This window comes from Globicephala melas, chromosome 2 (genome assembly GCF_963455315.2).
Source record: "Globicephala melas chromosome 2, mGloMel1.2, whole genome shotgun sequence".
Lineage (NCBI taxonomy): Eukaryota > Metazoa > Chordata > Mammalia > Artiodactyla > Delphinidae > Globicephala > Globicephala melas.
The window spans coordinates 75960217-75980336 of record NC_083315.2 but is presented as its reverse complement, the minus strand read 5'-3'; the positions used below and the strand labels follow the sequence as shown (position 1 = coordinate 75980336).

At 44.1% G+C, this 20120-nt stretch overlaps 1 protein-coding gene across 1 annotated transcript in view; it reads left to right on the top strand.

Moving 5' to 3' along the window:
• Window positions 1-20120, top strand: part of CGNL1 (cingulin like 1) — a 156552-nt gene that overhangs the window by 75691 nt on the left and 60741 nt on the right. The gene's annotated exons all lie outside the window — the stretch shown is intronic.

The window sequence follows — 20120 nt, the reverse complement described above, 5'->3', positions numbered from 1 at the left end:
GTATAAATTGTTTAGAGTCTTTGCAATATATAGGTTAAAGATGATGAAGAAAGAACTCTTGATATTGTTTGTTTATTCTGTGATGATTACAGTGACAGCTCAGAGCTGGTAGGCCCTCTCTCCTGTGCTGCATAGTGACTCACTGATTTTCAGTTACAGCATGGTAATTGCAAATGACAAGAAGTGAAAGATGGGTTTGTTGTCTAACAATAAAACATTTGGGAAATAGTCTGCCTGGGGTTATTATAACAGACAGTTAAAAAAAAAGTTGATTTGCCTATCTTAGTTTTTTTAAGGTTTGGTTTAGTTTGGGGGAGAAAAGCGAAACTGATTTAATTTTCGTTGCTTTGCAGGGACATGTCTCTTTTTTCCGTCTGATTTCCTTTCTGTGCAGGAGCCTGGTGTCCTTTCTCTTGGCCTTTATGTGCTGTTGCTTCATGGGGGACATGCCAACAGGCTGCTGAGTAAAATAATTTTCCTTTGGACCCATCATGTCTTTATCATCTTCAGACCTTATGTCAAAGGTTGAGTTAACATGGTTTATTCATTGAAGGGTAGTTGAGGATGGTGTTTGGCAAGTTTATAGTAATTTGACGGTAAGGAAAATTAAACTTATGCCACACACGGGATGCAGGAGATTTTATTGGAAGTTTCTAGGTCCTCTGCTGTCACATGTTACAAGTGGGGAAGGGAATCATGGTAGGCGAAAGAGGATCTTTGTTGTATGGAAATGAGATAATCTGTAAAGACTTAGGCTACTGCATTTTTGTTGTTGTTTTTAAATTTTATTTATTTTTGGCTGCGTTGCATTTTCGTTGCTGCGCACAGGCTTTTCTCTAGTTGCGACGAGGGGGGCTACTCTTCGTTGTGAGGTGTGGGCTTCTCATTGTGGTGGCTTCTCGTTGCAGAGCACGGGCTCTAGGCGCGTGGGCTTCAGTAGTTGTGGCATGCAGGCTCAGTAGTTGTGGTGCACGGGCTTAGTTGCTCCATGGCATGTGGGATCTTCCCGGACCAGGGCTCGAACCCGTGTGCCCTGCATTGGCAGGTGGTTTCTTAACCACTGTGCCACCTGCGAAGCCTGGCTAATGCATTTTGAGATCTCCTGACATTTAAGCATTGCTTCAAATTAGACAAAAAAGAATCACATAGACCAGCGACAAGCCATTTGTAGTCGACAGTGTGTGCCCTTTGTTGCCTTGTGGCTGTCCCTAGCACAGTGTCTGACACAGTCACATCTGTGCCGCATCTGATGAGTGCAAGTAAGTGGAGGATCAGTTCCCCTCTTAACTGGATTTTCAGTGCCTGGTGTGTGGTTCCTGTTGAATTTTCTCCAGTGATGACATGGGAGATCTTTTAGGAAACTCTATTTCTCTGCCTTGCTTTTGTTTTTTTTGTTTGTTTTTTCCGGTACGTGGGCCTCTCACTGTTGTGGCCTCTCCCGTTGCGGAGCACAGGCTCCGGACGCGCAGGCTCAGCAGCCATGGCTCACGGGCCCAGCCACTCCACGGCATGTGGGATCTTCCCAGACCGGGGCACGAACCCGTGTCCCCTGCATCGGCAGGCAGACTCTCAACCACTGCGCCACCAGGGAAGCCCTGATGCTGCCTTTTTGTTACATTATTTACATATCAGTACTATATAATAGAATTTTAATAGTATTATATTAACTACTTGGAGGAGAGTGAATTAGATACATATATATATATATATATTTTTTTTTTTTTTTTTGCGGTACGCGGGCCTCTCACTGCTGTGGTCTCTCCCGCTGCAGAGCACAGGCTCTGGACGCGCAGGCTCAGCGGCCATGGCTCACGGGCCCAGCCGCTCCGTGGCACGTGGGATCCTCCCGGACCGGGCACAAACCCGCGTCTCCTGCGTCGGCAGGCGGACCCCCAACCACTGCGCCACCAGGGAAGCCCTAAATATAATTTTTTAATTTAGTAAAGAGTTTCTTAAATTTTACACTGGCCTTTATTATTTTTTAATTTTAAAAATTTTTTCATAAGAGATATATTTTCCAAAGTTCTTTTTTTAAAAAATTAATTAATTAATTTTTGGCTGCACTGGGTCTTCATTGCTACATGCGGGCTTTCTCTAGTTGTGGTGAGTGGGGGCTACTCTTCGTTGCGGTGCACGGGCGTCTCATTGCGGTGGCTTCTCGTTGCGGAACACGGGCTCTAGGCACGTGGGCTTCAGTAGTTGTGGCACAGGGGCTCAGTAGTTGTGGCGCACGGGCTCAGTAGTTGTGGTGCATGGGCTCAGTAGTTGTGGCGCACGGGCTTAGTTGCTCTGTGGCATGTGAGATCTTCCCGGACCAGAGCTCGAACCCGTGTCCCCTGCCCTGGCAGGCGGATTCTTAACCACTGCGCCACTAGGGAAGTCCTGTACACTGGCCTTTAGCCTTTTCCTGCCTCAGGGGAGGGACTCACCCACCACTGTGACTAAAAGCTGACATTTCTTTAAGGAACTGCATTATATTAAAAAGTTTATTTAAAAAGTTTATTTCCTTGGTAAGTCTTTGGAGGCAGCCCAACCTCCTAGCATCAGTTTTTCTAATTTTTGCTACTGAATCAGGGCCAAAAATCCCTACAGTGCTATTTTATCATTGTCAAATAGCAAATATTTCATTCTGGCCTGAGCTTGAGCACTAAAAGTTTTAAATTACTAGAACATTTGGTGAAAACTGTCACATTATATTAAGAATGTTTTATAGGTATTCCAAACAGATACTCTGTAAAAGTGGTTTTCGTAGACCCAGACAGCCACACCTTTTAAAGAACAGATTGATTGCTCAACAGAGGAGAATTCATGAGCGCCCTGATGGTGTGGGGTGTCCTCGTGCAGCAGAATGAACGTCACTTCCCCTCAGAGCGGTGGTAGTTCAGGGCATTAAGTGAGCTGCTTCAGTTCCCTCCCCACAGAAGGAGGAGTCTTTACGTTGTTAGAAAGAGGATTCTATCTATCACACAGCCTTTGAAAAGACTGTGTGATAGATAGAATGTTGTTCCATAACATACTTTTTTTCTATGTTATGTTCTTTTATACTCTTTCCAGTTTTGAAAAGGAAATGTCCTCTTTCTCTTTGGGTCTGTGGCAGTGGCTGGGATCCACGTGCAGAAATGGACAGTCAGTGGGGATGTGCATGACTGTCATCTGGGAGTGAAATGAAGACCGTCCATAGCTGTTAGTGTCTTCTTTTCATCCCTACTCCTCCCTGTCCCCAGTTCTTGAGCAAGAGAGAAGTGTAGATGGTGGTCAGCATTTTCAGATTTCTCAGAGAGTAGGCCCAGCTCATATTCCAGCTCCTCTAAGAGCTTGCTTCTTGGACTTGACAGTTTCCGGGGTCCTGATATTGCTGATTACAGAGTAGGAAAGAGTAAATGCCCCAAGTGAAGCTATAGGAGATGGCTTGTGCTGGTGGAAACCAGGAAAGATTTCATGGAGGGAGCTGTGAGAGGTGAGTGGTATTTGGACATGTGAGCATGGAGGCTGAGGACAGTTGGGGTACTGAGTACAGCATAAGCAACACCTTGTTAGGTGGGAAGGTGAGATGTGTGTTTGTGCTGGAGCCTTACGGAGCAATAGAAGAGAGGAGAAGGCAGGCTTAGGATAGGGGGAAGAAGAGGAGGACACAGATGCAGAGACCTGAAGAGAAGCAGCCAGGATCAGTAACAGAAAAGCAAGGGGAAAAGCGTTGTATTTGGCCTAATTAATGAAACATTTGAGAAACTTGTAAAAGCAGCCCGTTTTTATATTACATACTTACATGTTGAGTCTGTGTGGTTTTATATGGTTCTGCTCTTTATAGTGTAAATTCTTTCTAACGTTACAGCCACATTTTATATTCTCTATAACCCTCAGAGAAATTTTATTCGAATTCAGTGATGTTGAAACTTTTCTTTTCCCCTCCAGAACTGTCCTTAGATTATGCCCTTATGTGTGTGTTTCACCTGATAATTTGGAAATGTCGCTCAGTCTTGTAAAAATGAATACGTGCTCTCGTGCTCCTTTCTCATAGCATCTGTAGATTGTTCCTTCCCTCTCGGCTACCAATCTGTGAACAATTTCTTTTCAAAGCATAAGGTCGGCCGAGGGTCAGATGGTAAACCCAGTGCTAATCTCAGGATCAATGGAATTGCCTTCCTTAAGAGAAGGCTAATTCAGTGTGAAATCTCATTTCTGTCTTCTCCGGTGGAGGCACATTAGCCAGGGAAACTGTAAAACATCCTTATTTCCTCAGCTCTTTAACTTCACGTAATCAAGTTACTCTGAATGACAGCTGTTGAGAGCGGGGGAAGCGGCAGGTTCGTAATCAGGAGCCCATAGGAAAATGTCCCTTTTCTGCAGATTCGAGTGTGCCTAGAGTGGCTCAGGTCCCTCCGTCGGCAAAAGTAACATGGGAAACATTCAAGGTTAAAAAAGTTCTACTTTTCATTTTTTTCTCCTCTCTAGTTTTTTCCCCCCAGAGCTGGCTCTTCATAATTACATCACTCTCCTGCATTCTGTACTAATTAAAATGTACCTGAATAAAGAGGCCTGGTGTGGCATCCTAGGGTGTTCGTTTTGAACCTTCCATCAAAGCCCCAGACATGCCCCATCCCTGCTGTGTCTCTGATCCCAGGTGCATGGGTCCTGATAAATCTCTTATGGGCCTTGGTGAACAGTAAACGGGACATCCCAACACTTCACTCCTGGTGTTTGATCGGAGCTGCCAAAGTCACTTGCTGTGGGTGTAGAAGACTGAGTAAGAGTCCCTGACATGCCCATTCATTTTCCATCAGATATTTGAGTGTGCTTTACCACTGCCAGTCACTGAGGATACAAGGCAGGCAAACCATGGTTTCCAGCTTGGAAGATCTTTTGTAGCCTTGTGGGGAGAAATGTGCAAATAAGATGAGAATGAAGTTATAGGTGCTGTGGTTGAGGCACATGCAGGGCAGGAGATCAGGAAGGGCTTCTGGCGTCCGAGGGCAGCGTTCAGGAGAGAACCAGCACATCTGTTCTGACGCCCTACATGTCTTTTGCGTACCAAATACTCGAGAATTAGACATGAAAACGATAATTCCTTTCCAAGACCTCTGTGAGAGTTCTGAACATTATCCCATCTTGAACCTGCTGGCTTTGTACCCAACTCCTCTTAATAAACTCAGGGTTAACATTTAGAATTGCTAGAAAGTTTAAATAGTCTAAATGCAAGACAAAGAAAGAACGTTGACCTGAGGGATGAGTTAAAATAGATTTCATTTATTTAAAAAATCAATTAGGTCCCAGTTATAGGGAAGGTTTCTGGAGGGGTAGGACCTCATGAAGTGAATATTTATGGGGAAGGCCTCTTTCCCGCTAGGATGACAGCCTCCAAGGAGCTCTCCTTCGGGTCTCTCGCCTAACTTCAAGGGAGCAGATTTAGCTGCTGCCGTTCTGTGGGGAGTGTCACAGTGCAGGAGAAAGGATCCTCACACAGAGAGGCCAGCCTTCGGCAGGTTTTTTTTTTTTTTTTAACATCTTTATTAGAGTATAATTGCTTTACAACGGTGTGTTAGTTTCTGCTTTATAACAAAGTGAATCAGTTATACATACACATATGTTCCCATATCTCTTCCCTCTTGCATCTCCCTCCCTCCCACCCTCCCTATCCCACCCCTCCAGGCGGTCACAAAGCACTGAGCTGATCTCCCTGTGCTATGCGGCTGCTTCCCACTAGCTGTCTACCTTACATTTGGTAGTGTATATATGTCCATGCCTCTCTCTCGCTTTGTTTTAATGACACTCCCTTGAGGCCTCATAAGTGTCGGTTGAGTAGGAGGGCGTTTTCCTGTAGCTCCTGGGAGAGAGGAGGTGGCAGCACGGCTTTCAGGTTGCCCAAAGCACTTGGATGACCCAGAAAATCACAGTGAATTCACATGCAGTGTGAAGAGAAAGTATGGAAACTTGGTGGAGAAGGAGTACAAAAGCCTTGTCCTGGCCTCAGGAGGAATGGCAGAACAGCCTGGTCTGCGAGTCACACTGTCTGTGCCGCATCTGACATAGGCTTTAAGCCCGCCTGTGGGAGGGGGGACAGCTCTTGCCCGTTTCCCACCTGTATGAGGAATGCCCAGAGGATGAGGCATAAATAACGCAGAAGATTGGGCGACCGCTAGTCAGCATCAACGCCTCACCGTTGGGAATGGATGGTTGATACAGTATTTGGACTCTCTGTCAATAAGTAGTTCATTCATAGTCATTCATTAATTGGGCAAGTATCCATTCCAGCATTTCATGTGGGCCAGGCACTGTGCTGGGTTGTGGGGATAAAATGGGTAAGAGGGGTGAGACGGACAGAGTTCAGCAAGTCATGTGTGTAAATGTGTAATTCAGTTGTGATAAGCGCTTTGAAATGGAGGGAGGGACGGGAAGCTTCCTCAAGCAAAATGAGGATGGAGATCTGAAGGATGAATGGGAATTAACTAGGGTTAAAAAAACCTCACAGAATGTTCCAGGCAGAGGAAACAGCATGTGCACAGGGCTTGGTGGAAGGAGGGGGTGCAGTCTGTTCAAGGTGTTGAATGAAGGCCAGTGAGGCTGGGCTGTGAAGGACAACGGGAAGTCTGGAGTGAGAGGAAGTGGAGAGCAGAGTAGGGACCAGCTCATGCAGCCTGTGTGCGTCTTAAGGATTTTGTTCTGTGTGTGTGTGTGTGTGTGTGTGTGTGTGTGTGTGTGTGTGTAACACAAGCAGAGCAGATTCCTTCTGTGGCAAAGAGTCTGCTCTGATCGTTACAAGTAAGGACGTTGCCCTGGGATGACGTATTCATGCTGCCACTTTAGATGGAGGCATGAGCTCTCTGGGGTCTCTTCAGCAATCTATTTCCATTTTTAATGAGGCCTCTCTCTCTGCTGAAGGGCAGAGGGGAAGGGAGTTGGGGTCATGGAGGGTCCCATTTTCTTGAAAAAATTAAAAACTTTTTTATTGAAGTATAGTTGATTTACAATGTTGTGCTGACTTCTGCTGCCCAGCAAAGTGACTCAGTTATACACATATATACATTCTTTTTTTATATTCTTTTCCATTATGGTTTATCCCAGGAGATTGGATATAGTTCCCTGTGCTATACAGTAGGACCTTATTGTTTATCCATTCTAAACGTAATAGTTTGCATCTACTAACCCCAAACTCCCAGTCCATCCCTTCCCTTCCTCCCTCCCCCTTGGCAGCCACAAATCTGTTCTCTATGTCTGTGAGTCTGTTTCTGTTTCGTAGATAGGTTCATTTCTGCCATATTTTAGGTTCCACATATAGGTGATATCATATGGTATGTTGTCTTTCTCTTTCTGACTTACTTCACTTAGTATGATAATCTCTAGTTGCATCCATGTTGCTGCAAATGGCATTATTTTGTTCTTGTTTTATGGCTGAGGGGGGTCCCATTTTGTTTGTGACACTTTTCTCTTTGCTGATCATTGGTTCCCTGAATTAGTAAACTGTGTCTGTGAGTGAGTCAGTGAGGGGAGGGTGGGTAGGGATCATGGATGAAGGGGAAAGCATGGTCTGTTGGTGGTGAGGTTTGTAGGAGGAAAGTTTTGTTTTCTAACAAGGCTGTTACAGTGTCTTAGTGCTAGAAATACCTTTAGACACTTACAGAAGTAGAGAGAATAACCTAGTAAGGTGCTTGCCTGTCTCCCCAAATGGAACAAACGTTCTGAGATCTCCGAACCATCCATGGACACCACCCACTGAGTGGTGTATAACTGAGTCCAAAAGTGTGAGCAAGGCAGGAGTGGTGGTCACTCACTGAGGGCCAGGAACCAGGTGCATTTCCAGGTGTGGATATGCCCACAGAACTGGGCAGTGTAAGCAGAGGGGCTATTTTAAATAGCCAAGGATGATTGCAGTCACTATAATATTGCAGATAGTTGAATCTTTAACATGTGAAAGGAAAACTGCATTAATTTTGTTATCAGAAATCCTACTCAGTCTGTGTTGTATTTTTTCTGATCTGCTGTATTCTTTCTGACCCTCTGAATTCTGCCTGATGAATATTTTTCTAAAGACTTGCCAAGATCACTAAGTAGATTTCTACTTGGTGGAAAAACTTGGCAGTATTATTTGATCACTCTAAGCAGAAAATGGAGGATGTCATAAGCTCTAAGTCCATTAGATAAGAAGTAGTGTGGAAACAGAAATATTTATAAGGTCAAAGTAAGTCAGGGCTTATAGGGCTTTTATGGTAGCCAGCCTCTGAGATGACCTGCTCCCCTGCCCAGTGATCTGTGCTTCCTGGGAATCTTTCTCCTTTGTAGGCCCTTCCCAGGTTGGATAGGGCTACTCTCTGTGACCAGTAGAGAATGGTGGAGTGTGACTTCCAAGGCTAGATAAAAGACATCATTTTAGCTTCTTCCTTGCTTCCTCTTCAATTGCTTGCTCTGGGGAAAGCCAACTGCCATGTTATGAGGGCCCTCAAGTAGCCTATGGAAAGTCCCATGTGATGAAGGACTGAGGCCTCCTGTCAGTAGCCATTTGAATGCAGAAGTGGATCTCAGAAGTGGATCCTCCAGCCTCACTTAAGCCTTCAGATGACTGCAGCCTTGGCCAACATCTTGGGCCAATCTCATCAGAGACCCTGAGCCAGAACTACCAAAGTCACTTATAGATTCCTTACCTTCAGAAACTCTGTGAGTTAATAAATATTTACTATTACTTTTGGCTGCTGAGTTTTGGGGTAATTTGTTATGCAGTAATAGCTGACTAATACAGCATTTTGACAAAGCCATCTCTCTTATGCCGCATTTCCTTATAGCCCCTGACTCCAGCAGAGCCGTAGCATCCTGCCATACCCTTGGTCTAGTCCTTGTTTTGCTGGACTGTACCTGTTAGGTGATATGTCATTCTCCCCATTTTGAAGGAGGGACCATCTTATCCTTTGTATCACCAGCACCTTGCAGATCGCTCAGTAAGTGTTCTCTTTCTGCATGGATCAGAATGTGCAAAGGTTAAAAAGAACACAAACATAGTTTGAGAGGGAAGCGTTCTAAATTTGGCTTTGCTTTTATTGACTTCATAGAAGACTCCTAGTCCTTCCTGGTTTTTGTTTCCTTTGTTTTAAATGGGTACTATTTTTATTATCAAAAACAAACCAGAAATGAGGGCATATGCATATATGCTGTGCATGTATAGACTATCTCAGGAGGGACGCAGAGCGATAGTGATTGCCTTTGGGGACAAGTAGGGGGAAGGGGTGAGAGGAAAACTTTTTAAAAACAGCGTGTAAAACCTTTTATACTACCTCAATCTATCCCATGTACAGTGAAATAGGGGTACTGATCTGTGCCTTCCCTAGGCAGGCTCAGAGGAAACCATGAGTTTAGTGGTGTATGTTTACTTTTTGTCCTTGGGGGCCCCTGTCTCAGGTTTGACCTTCACCTTCCATCTGCTGCCCAGGTCTGTGTGTCTGTGTCCATGGCATCACTTCCATCCTCAGATCTTTTTTCCCACGGCCGCCATCCTGGTTCAGGCCTCGTTATCTTCAGCTTGGATGGTTTCAGCAGCCATCTCCCTGCTTCCTCTCCTGGTTTGGCCCCTTCAGACCATACCCGCCCTGTTGTGGGTTGGCCACCCTCTGGTCCGCCCCCCACTCCCAGCAAGTCCTGATGGCTTCCCTCCAGTTACAGTTACAGCCCTGCATGAGCTGCCTCCCACCTGCCTTTTCAGCTCTGGTCCTCACTGTTGTCCATGATGAGCCCAGTGTCGGCCACACAGCACAGTTCCCCATTCCTTGGTAGAGATGTGTGCCCTGTCCCCACACGCTTGCCACCTCTGGGCCTTTGCTTTGTAGTCCCCTTCCATCGCGAGTCCAGTGTGGTACCGTAGACAGGGTAGAGGCTTGCCGTCAGAAGATGTGGGCCTTGTCTCCACTGCGTACTGGCAGGGAGATCCTTTTGTGGGGTACTGTATTTCATTTTATGGAGTAATGCTGCACATAATTTTTTTTACAGTTGAATTTCTGGGGAGTTCCCTGGCTGTCCGGCGGTTAGGACTTTGCACTTCCACTGTAGGGGGCACGGGTTTGATCCCTGGTCAGGGAACTAGGATCCTGCATGCCGTGCAGTGCGGCAAAAAAAAAAAAAAAAAATTGAATTTCTGTGCACCACTTGGCAAAATCCCAGTTCTTCTTCCTCCCAATTCCTGCAGCCCCCTTGTATGTTCTTTGGGAGACAATCTGCACTGGTGGTTGTCAGCCAGGAGAGATTCTGCCCACTGTCTCTGGGGGAACTGGCGGTGTCTGCAGACATTTTTGGTTGTTGTAACTGGGGGGATGCTACTGGCACGTAGTGGGTGGAGGCCAAGGGTGCTGCCACATGTCCTAAAATGCGCGGGACAGTTTCCCAGCCCCCGCCATGTATTTCTGTTGAGAAACTGGAATCTGTGTATACAAGTGTGTGTGTATGTTTATGTGTGTGTATTCTTTTCTTTTTATACAATGACTGCTGCGTGACCTTAAGCATAGTTGGCAAGCAGAATATTGTTGGCAAACCTCATCTGTGATCCCCCATATCCTCTTCTCTCAGTTGGGAAAATAATACTAACAGCGCCTGTCTCCCAGGATTGTACATATTCTGGTCTCAGGCTGTGTCTTCTGACTTGCTGTCCTGTGTCCTCCTCCTAGACTTCTCCCTGTGTCCCCTGGGCAGTCCGTCTGCTTTCTTTCCTCTGTCTCTCTGCTCAGATTAGCTGTCTAATCTCTAAAGTCCTTCAGTACCCCCTGTGCCTTGGTCTCTGCGGTTAAAATCCTGCCTGTCCTTCAGGGCTGAGCTCACATGTCCTCTTCTTCGTGTGGTCCAGCAGCTGCTGTCCTTTCTCTTTGAGATCCCCAGAGCCTTTGCCCCTCCTGTAGCGTTTTTTGTGGTTTGCTTTGCCTATAGTTGTTGATTCACTCAGCTCATGCACATGGTACGAAGCCTGGGGCTTCAGAGATGGACAGGATGGTCTCTGCTGCTGTCCCGAGACAAAGTTGATGCCGCCAGTTTGGCACGTGAAACGATGGCATCCAGGTTTGGAGAGGCTCTTATACAGCATGTAAAGCAGAAATACACAAAGGAATGATTTTGTTCCAATTAGTCAGGCCAGGAAAAGCTCCTAAGAGGGAATGAGGCTTGAACTGAGTCTTGGGAGCAGCGAGAGTAGTGAGGTGATTTCGGGCATTCAGCTGGAGGGAATGTCATAAGCTGGAGCATGGGACCTTGGGATTGTTCTCTCCTGAGACTTTAGGGGTAGCCATTTTCCTAATTCATTTTTGTACCATCCATAGTTTTACCCTAGGCAGTTAATAGATTTGTTTGTGTGTTCATGTACGTATTCATTCAAATATTTTTGAGTGCTCTCCATATTTTAGGTACTGAATGGATACAAATGGGTTTAGCATGTTAGTGGCAGATGCTGCATTGCAGTGGAAACCGTTAGAGTAGTAGGTGGCCTCTGCAGATGTGGTTTAGTGAGTTTGGAGCTACAGATTAAGTCATGTGTTCGTGGTGAGCACATGTTAGGACTCTGGAAATGTGTGTAAGAATAGTCAGCGGCAGATGTAATGGAAAGCTCCTCCTGCCCCAGTGATCACTAGGGAATAGAACTTGTGTGAGCCAGCGTCATTAGGTTGGTTTCGTGAAAGACAAAATAAAGGGCAAGGTGTTTGTTCTACAGGGTGATTGCAGCAGTTTTCACAGTAAAGGATAAAGCAGTGTTGTTTTGTCAGCAGTAAGTAGGAGTTGGGTGGGAGAGGGGACAAGGGAGAGGACTGTTCTTTTCCTAGGACATTCCAAAGTCATGGATGAATCTTGCCCTTGGGGACTTACAGACGAAGGGGAGAAGATGGCCAAGTGTGCATATCTCTCCTTTTAACACTTACCCTCTTTTTCTTCGTTAAATTTCTGCACATGTGTCTCAAGTGTGTGGTCCAGAGAGAAGAAATACTGGCTGTGTCTGGTTTTAGGGAAACTCTAAGTCCACTTACAGTTAGAAAAATGGGATGGGCTGGATGTGCTTCAGAGACTTGCTGGAACAAGGCTGGGGATAAATAAATATAAATAAATATATAAATATATAAATAAATATAAATAAATGACAGAGCCCAGAAGAGGTGGCAGTAGAGAGGACATGAAAGTATCTGGGCAGATACGGCATAGGAGGATGTGAAAGCCTTGTCTTTTCCATCCCTGAATTGTCCAAGAATCTAAAGATGTCTGTTCTGCACCAGGGAAAATATTGGCTAGATGACAACGTAGGGAAGACTTAGAAGCCTGCAAATTTAGTTGGAAAACACTGAGTTCTTCATGGCTTTGGAGCAAGAGCTCTGCAAGAGCAATAAGCTCTGGAACGTGGGCAGTGGGGTGGTTCTGTAGAGTCCATATGGAGAGTCTTTTGAGCCAGTTGGGTTTATAAATATGACCCTGAACTTGAGTCCAGCGTGTGCCAAGCCCCGAGGAGGGGTATGGTGTTTGAATCCCTTGTACTTTCTGATCTACAGGGTCCTCTCTGCCTGGTGAGGCATTTTTCTGTCATGGCTCTAAGCCTGTGACCTTGTCTGAGAAGATTCCCACTGCTTCTTCCATACTTGGTTTCTGAGACCTCAGGAAGCCAAGCACCTACCCTGCCTGCTGGGCTTCCTTTTACCATTCCTGTTGTGGACAGTTCCTTGGAGTGCCAACTCACTGCCATTTCCCATACCTGTCTTAGAGACCCTCAAGGCAGAAGCAGACGCCTGTGCTGTGTACCGTGAACTTCCTGCTGCTGAACTGGGGAGAAAACGTGGCTGGGAGGCGGTGAACTCTGCAGCTGACTCAGGCCCAGTGGAGAACCAGGGTTAATAATTTACTGTACCTCTCTGCAGCCACCGATGTTGACCTTGATGAAACTCTGGTAGAAATTAGTCAGAGCCTGGCGTGGCATTTAACTAACAGGATAATATGACAGGGAAATAACTTCTTGTTGAGAGGTTAGTGCTGTCTCTGAGTTTACAGTTGGCATTCGCGTGCATCCGGTCCTGTTTGCATCCAGAGTGGAGAACTGTTTGCTCACCGTATTCACAGTGTTCATGAGACAGATATGTCACCCAAGGTCAGGGGGCCTGGCCTTATGTGGAGCTGCTCAATGTGGCAGGAGGACAAAAGCCACATTGAGGGAGAAGGCCTGTAGGAGAGGCAGTAGAACAAATCTGGGCTTAGTGGGTGTGGCAGGTGAAGAGGGCTCCCTACCTCACCCCCAGGCCTTCTATCTTAAATTCATAGCCCCTTTTCTTGAGCAGTTCAGAATCTTTTACCTCTGGTGCTGGGAGAAGGTTAGACTGATTAAACTTCCTAGTGTAAAGTCAACAGCACTGCTGCTTCTAGAAGGTTCTTCAGTTTGGGGAAGTGGGGGCCTCTCCCTGTAGAATCTGTTCTCTCCCTTCCCTGAAATGAAACCAGCCTCAGGGAAATGGAGATAGCTAGATTAAAAGCCCTAGTTAACTATTGGATAAGCCTAGGCTGCTAAGAAATACGTGGTCACCCAAAGGTGGACTCTCCTTACGGGCGAGTTACCTAAATGCTGTTAGGTGTGCAGTGGGCTTGGGCTGTTGCTCTCGGAAGTGGGAACGCAGTCATTTCCCTGTCAAGAGCCGCAGAGTGCTGTGGACGTCTAGCTGCCGTCCTCCTCCCTCGGCCCTGTAGGAAAGTGCAGTGATTTCGTTAGAGATGGTTCCAGCAAAGGGTTTCTAGGTTTCTACTTTTCTGGTACACCGGCATTTTTATCCAGCCATCAAATACATGCTCTCTAAGTAGATGTGTACTTTTGGGGAAAACAGCTGGCCCAAGATGGGAGTGTGTGGGGAATGAGACCCAAAAGCAGAGCAAGCCAGCAAAAGGAGAGGTGGAAGAGGAAGGGCAGGAGCTAGAAGAGAGGGCTGGGGCTGGAGACCAGTGCCCAGCTGCAGAGGAAATCGGCATGAGAAGCAGGCAAGGAGGACAGTCGTAGTTGGAAGTGTGGCGGGCGTGGTGAGGTGCAGTGAAGGCGGGACAGAGAAAAGATGCACAGGTGGGGGGCGGTAGGATAGGAAGTGGGGAAGCTGGAAGCATCCAGAGATGAAAGACAGAGGAGTCTGGAGTTTGAGCCACAGATCCAGAGGGTAACGGGAGGAAGGATGGTTCCGAGAGGCACAAGAGCGGGCCAGCAGAGGATGGAGGAGAAGCTGTGAGCTATGTGTTATGCCAGGTGGGAGTTCTGCTCCAGGGGTGTTGGCTCTCAGTTTTCCCAGATAAAGAGAAGCCAGTGTTGGTTTTATGGCAATATTAGAAATGCATGGTTACTAAATAAATGACTTTTTAAATAAAATGTGAAGTGTGAGAAGCTAGAAGAGGATAGACAAACTTTTGTCACCTGAGATATGGCATCTTTATGCCTCCTGTTTCTAGGGACTCTCTGTCAATAGCATTGAGCATAGGTATGAAAATATGCATTGGATTTAATGTTTAAAAGAGCTGCAAATGTCATTTGTTAGTCTGTGGAAAGTAGGACCATAGTCCCATAAATTGTAGCTGTCTCTTCTGGTCTTTGGGCAGGAGTTTGAAGAGACTCTTGGAAAGATATCAAAAGAAGAATTTAAATGACTTAGGTCCCATCCATGAGAATGAAACCAGTACTCATTTAAAAACATTGTCTACTCTAGCTGAGAATTTATACAACCTTTTAAAGAGGAGACAGACACAGTCTAGGTTCCCAGTGACCCATCTGTGAGCTTGTGGCATGGCTTCTTGGGTCTAGGACCTTGTTGCTCCTACCAGCTGGCTTGGGGCCATCTTCCTCTTGAAACCAACTTTCTTTGATACGTCATTGGAGATTTCCTACTGTTCCCTCCAAATCACTCCTTGATGAACAGTACTTTAAAAGCCTTCTGTTTATATCGGGACATTGTCATATTGATCAATAGTATGTTATTAGTTCTAAAATAGTTTTTTGGTAGAGTCCTTGGGGTTTTCTACATAGACAGCCGTGTCATCTGCAAATAGGGATACTTTTATTTTTTTCCTTTTGGATCTATATGCATTTTACTTCTTTTTCCTGCCTGACTATGCTGGGTAGAACTGCCAGCACTAGGTTGAATAGGAGTGGTGAGGGTGGGCATCTTTACCTTGTTCCCAATTTTAGGAGGCAAGCATTCACTCTTTTACCATTAATTATAATGTTAGTTATATAGTTGTAGATGATCTTTATCAAGTTGAGGATGTTTCCCTGTAGTCATAGTTTTCTGGGATTTTTTTTGTTGTTGTTTGTTTGATTTTGAATCATGAACAGGTGTTGAATTTTAGTAAATGCCTTTTTTCTGCCTCTGTTGATATGATCATGTGATTTTTCTTCTGATTTTCAAATATTGAACCAGCCTTGTATCCCTGAAATTAACTCCACTTGGTCCTAGAGTATAATTCTTTTTATATGTTGTTGAATTCGATTTGTTAATACTTCGTTAAGCATTTTTGTGTCTGTATTCAAGAGAGAGATTTGTTCTTTCTTTCTTTTTTGGTACTGTCTTTTCTGGTTTTGGTATCAGGGTGATATTCACTTCATCAAATGAACTGAGAGGTATTTCTTACTCTTCTGTTTTCTGGAAGAGATTGTGTAGAATTCATGTTTATTCTTCTGTAAACATTTGGTAGAATTCTCCAGTGAGACTCTCTAGGCCTGGAAATTTCATTTTTGAGTTTTAAAATTTTGAATTCAGTTTCCTTAATAGTTATGAGACTATTCAAATTATCTATTTCATATTAGGTATGTTGTGGTAGTTTGCACTTTTTGAAGAATTGGTCCATTTCATCTAAGCATCAAATTTATGTGTGTAGAGTTGTTTGTAGTATTCCTTCATCATCTTATAGATGCTTGCAGGGGCTGTAGTGATAATCCTCTATTTCATTCTTGATATTGGTAATTTGTATTTTATCTTTTTTTCTTTGTCAGTTTTGCCAGAGGTTTGTCAATCTTATTGATCTTTTAAAAGAATCAGCTTTTTGTTTCATTTATTTTTTTCCCTATTGTTCTTATGTTTTCAATTTCATTGATTTGTTTTTACCTTTATTATTTTCTTCCTTTTGCTTGCTTTGAGTTTATAATACTCTTCCTTTTCCAGGTTTGATTGTTTTCTTTGTTTCTTTGGTTTTTTGGGGAACACTCCAGATTTATTTAGCGTGTCCTCATTTCCTGCATTGTACACGGGTTGGTTTTTTCCAGGTTCTTAAGGTGGCAGCTTATATTATTGAATTCAGACTTTTCCTCTTGTCTAATGTGACTGTTTACTGCTATGAAATTCTTTTGCAGCACTGATTTAGCTGTGTCCCAAGAATTTTGATATGTTGTATTTTAATTCTCATTCAGGTCAATGTATTCTTTTTTGTTTTCCTTGAGGCTTTTTTTGTTTTTTTTTTTTGACCCATAGATTATGTAGCAGTATGTTGTTTAATTTCTAAGTGTTTGGATATTTTCCTGTTATCTTTCTTTTATTGATTTCTAATTGGATTCCACTGTGGTCAGAGAACACACTCTATAATTTCACTTCTTTTAAATATGTTGAGGTTTGTTTTATGGCTCAGAATAGAGTTTGTCTTGGTAAATATTCCCTGAGTTCTTGAAAAGAATGTATATTTTATTAGAAAAGGATTTTAAAATGGTAAATACAGATCAATCTCATGGATAAAAATAAATGATTTTTTCTTGGGCAGTAGAAAGATTGTTCCTAGTTGGACAAGATATTTAACCATCCCCAACCTTAGTTATATCATCTACAAAATGAGAATGCATCCTTTTTAGTGGTTTACAAATCCAATTATATTTGCATGTTAAAAGTAAGTGGTTGAGGATAAGGGAAGTATCAGATTATTTGCCACTGAGGGTTTTGTCCCATTCAAATAGTAATTTTGTGGATTTTTTTTCCTGTTTTATGGTTGTTTTAGTAAAAAGGAGTGATAGAAAAGGCTTGCTTTAAAATAATTTGGACAACGCATAAGAGCGTAAGGTAGGAGAAGATATAAATATATGTTTTGGAGCATAGTTTTGACAGCACATGTTTTTCCTCTCTCACGGTATATCTGGAGCATCTTTTTAGGTGGATGTGTATAGGACATCCCCATATTCTTTAATGGCAGCAGCACAGCCCCCTGGACAATGGTTTAATAGAAGTTTAGCCACCTGCTGTCTCTTCTGGTGCCCCAGCCTCACTGAGCTCTCCTAATAGTCTAGCATTCTCCTTCTAGAGAAATCAAAGGGCCTGCCAAGGTAACTTGGCAAACCAGGCCAGAGTCAGGAGAGCCAGGAATTCAAATTCATGAGCAGCTGAGTCAGGGGACTGGAATCAGAAGTGAGGGTGAGTCAGGACCAGGGCCCAGGCTACTTAGACAGGCCGAAGTGGTGACCTTGTTGAATCAGCTGCTTTCCTGATTCTCTGGGGTTGGGTTCGGCTCAACTGTGCTGAAGTCTGAAACTTTGTCTCCTACAGGACTTGGCCACCAGACATGGCCAAGGAAGTTGGCCCGGGTCAAGTTTCTCCACCTCTCCTGTACTAAGTTACCTGTCAGATATATGTAAAGCAAACTGTAAACTCCCATGACTCTGTTTCTCTCTGTGGAAATGGAAATGATACATTGCAAAGGGTCAGGGAGAAGGTAGTGAAGGGAGAGGAGAGGAAGGGGAATAACGAATAGTGATGACGAGGGAGGCACAGTCTTGAAAAGCAAGACAGACGTTGGGCTCTTCTGGAAGAAGTAAACTGTTCTTGTCACCACGTCTAGTGGATCCTACCTCTCTAGTAAATCTGCCCACTCCTCTGTCCCACTGCTGCCATCTAAGTCCTTAAACTGGAGTCCCTGCTCACAGCCATGGTTTGATTGAATGGGTGAGAACAGGTTGTTAAGAGTGACCTTCAGATATTTACACCAAATGATGGGATGAATATTGGGGGCATTGAGAGATCCAGAGGAGGTCCAGGTCTTGGCAGAGTGGTGAGTGGATGAGGACAATTTTATTTACATAAAATCTGACTGTCTTGGGCTTCCCTGGTGGCACAGTGGTTGAGAGTCCATCTGCCGATGCAGGGGACACGGGTTCGTGCCCCAGTCCAGGAGGATCCCGCATGCCGCGGAGCGGCTGGGCCCGTGAGCCATGGCTGCTGAGCCTGCGCGTCCGGAGCCTGTGCTCCGCAATGGGAGAGGCCACAACAGTGAGAGGCCCACGTACCGCAAATGAAAAAAAAAAAAAATCTGACTGTGTTGCATTTGAGGGGTGTTTGTTATATCCAAGGAGAGGTCTCTGGCGCAAGAGAGAGGCTGGGCTGGAGCTACCAATTTTGGTTGACCCCAGTGGGCATTTGCAATAGTTAAATGATCCTAAGGAGGAGGCTATTTGAATTCTGCCCTAATTTTTTTTTAATTCTTAAAAAAATTATTTTTATTTTTAAAAAATTAAAAATTTTTTATTATTTAAATATTTTTATTATTTTAAAATTTTTTATTATTATTATTTTATTTATTTTTTTTACAGTAGATCCTTGTTGGTTATCTATTTTAAGTATAGTACTGTGTACATGTCAGTCCCAAACTCCTAATCTGTCCCTTTCCCCTGGTAACCATAAATTCATTCTCTAAGTTCATTCTGTGGATCTGTTTCTGTTTTGTAAATAAGTTCATTTGTGTCATTTTTTATTTAAGATTCCACATATAAGTGATATCATATAATATTTGTCTTTCTGTGTCTGACTTATTTCACTTAATCTGATAATCTCCAGGTCCATCCATGTTGCTACAAATGGCATTATTTCATTCTTTTTTATGGCTGAGTAATATTCCATTGTATATATGTACCACATCTTCTTTATCCATTCAGCTGTCGATGGACATTTAGGTTGCTTCCATGTCTTGACTATTGTAAATAGTGCTGCAATGAACATTGGGGTACATGTATCCTTTTTTATGTTCCCATTGAAAGGATGTGTTCTAGAACTTCTGACTGACATTACAGCAGTTGTAGGCCTGGCCGTGCCAGCCATGCTTGAGGTACTGTGGAGATAACTCGCTTCTTTGGCGTTATTTTTCCCAACCCAGTTCAACTTGCATTCCTGATCAATGCAGACTTTTAGTGGAAGGAAACTTTTTAGTGGGCACACAGGCTTAAAAGTCTTTCTATCAGCACATTCACACTAAATTCTAATTGCACAGCAGGTAGAAAAGACTAAGATCAGATACTCTACTGTGTGTGTGTATTTTGGGGAAAAGGGGCTGACTTTGCAAATTCATATTTATTATAAAGATCAAGACCACTTCTCCTTGGGGAATGAGATTTTCCAAGATGGTAAATGGGTTCCAAAATGTCAACTTTTTTCCTTTCTCTTCTTGAGTTTATAACCTTCTCTGCTTGTTTTACCTCGAGCCAGCATTGCTTATTTTCAGGTATGCAGAGCCAAGAAAAAGTTATTAAAGAGGAGAGTTGGTTTATTTTTGTTTTTCTGGGCAAAAGTGATAATGGGAACATTTGGAATACTGGGTTAGAATATATATTTTTTCCCACAGTATTTTTAGGAAATCTGAGGGTTTGGTGTTCTCTGATATTGGTAATAATGTGTCACTGGCTGTTACCAGATAAATCTATATACTTGGATTTTCTTTTCATTCACGTTGTTTTATTTATTTATTTATTATTATTATTTTTTTTTTGCGGTACGTGGCCCTCTCACTGCTGTGGCCTCTGCCGTTGCGGAGTACAGGCTCCGGACGCGCAGGCTCAGCGGCCATGGCCCACGGGCCCAGCCGCTCCGCGGCAAGTGGGATCCTCCTGGACCGGGGCACGAACCTGTGTCCCCTGCATTGGCAGGCGGACTCTCAACCACTGTGCCAACCAGGGAAGCCCACGTTGTTTTCTTTTTTAAAAAAGGCCTGAGGTTGAGGCCAATATCTATATGGGACTGGATGATTGGAGCTGTCTTCAGTTGCTAGCTTTGTAGATAGTGCCGTTATTGAGAATCTTGCCTTTCCTGCCTCTTTACTTCTCATATAACGTGCAGGTCTAGAATTAGAGGTCATGTCTTCTGCCCAGATGAAATAGAGTTGGGTACAAGTTCAGACACTACCAGGTATGCTAGGTGGGA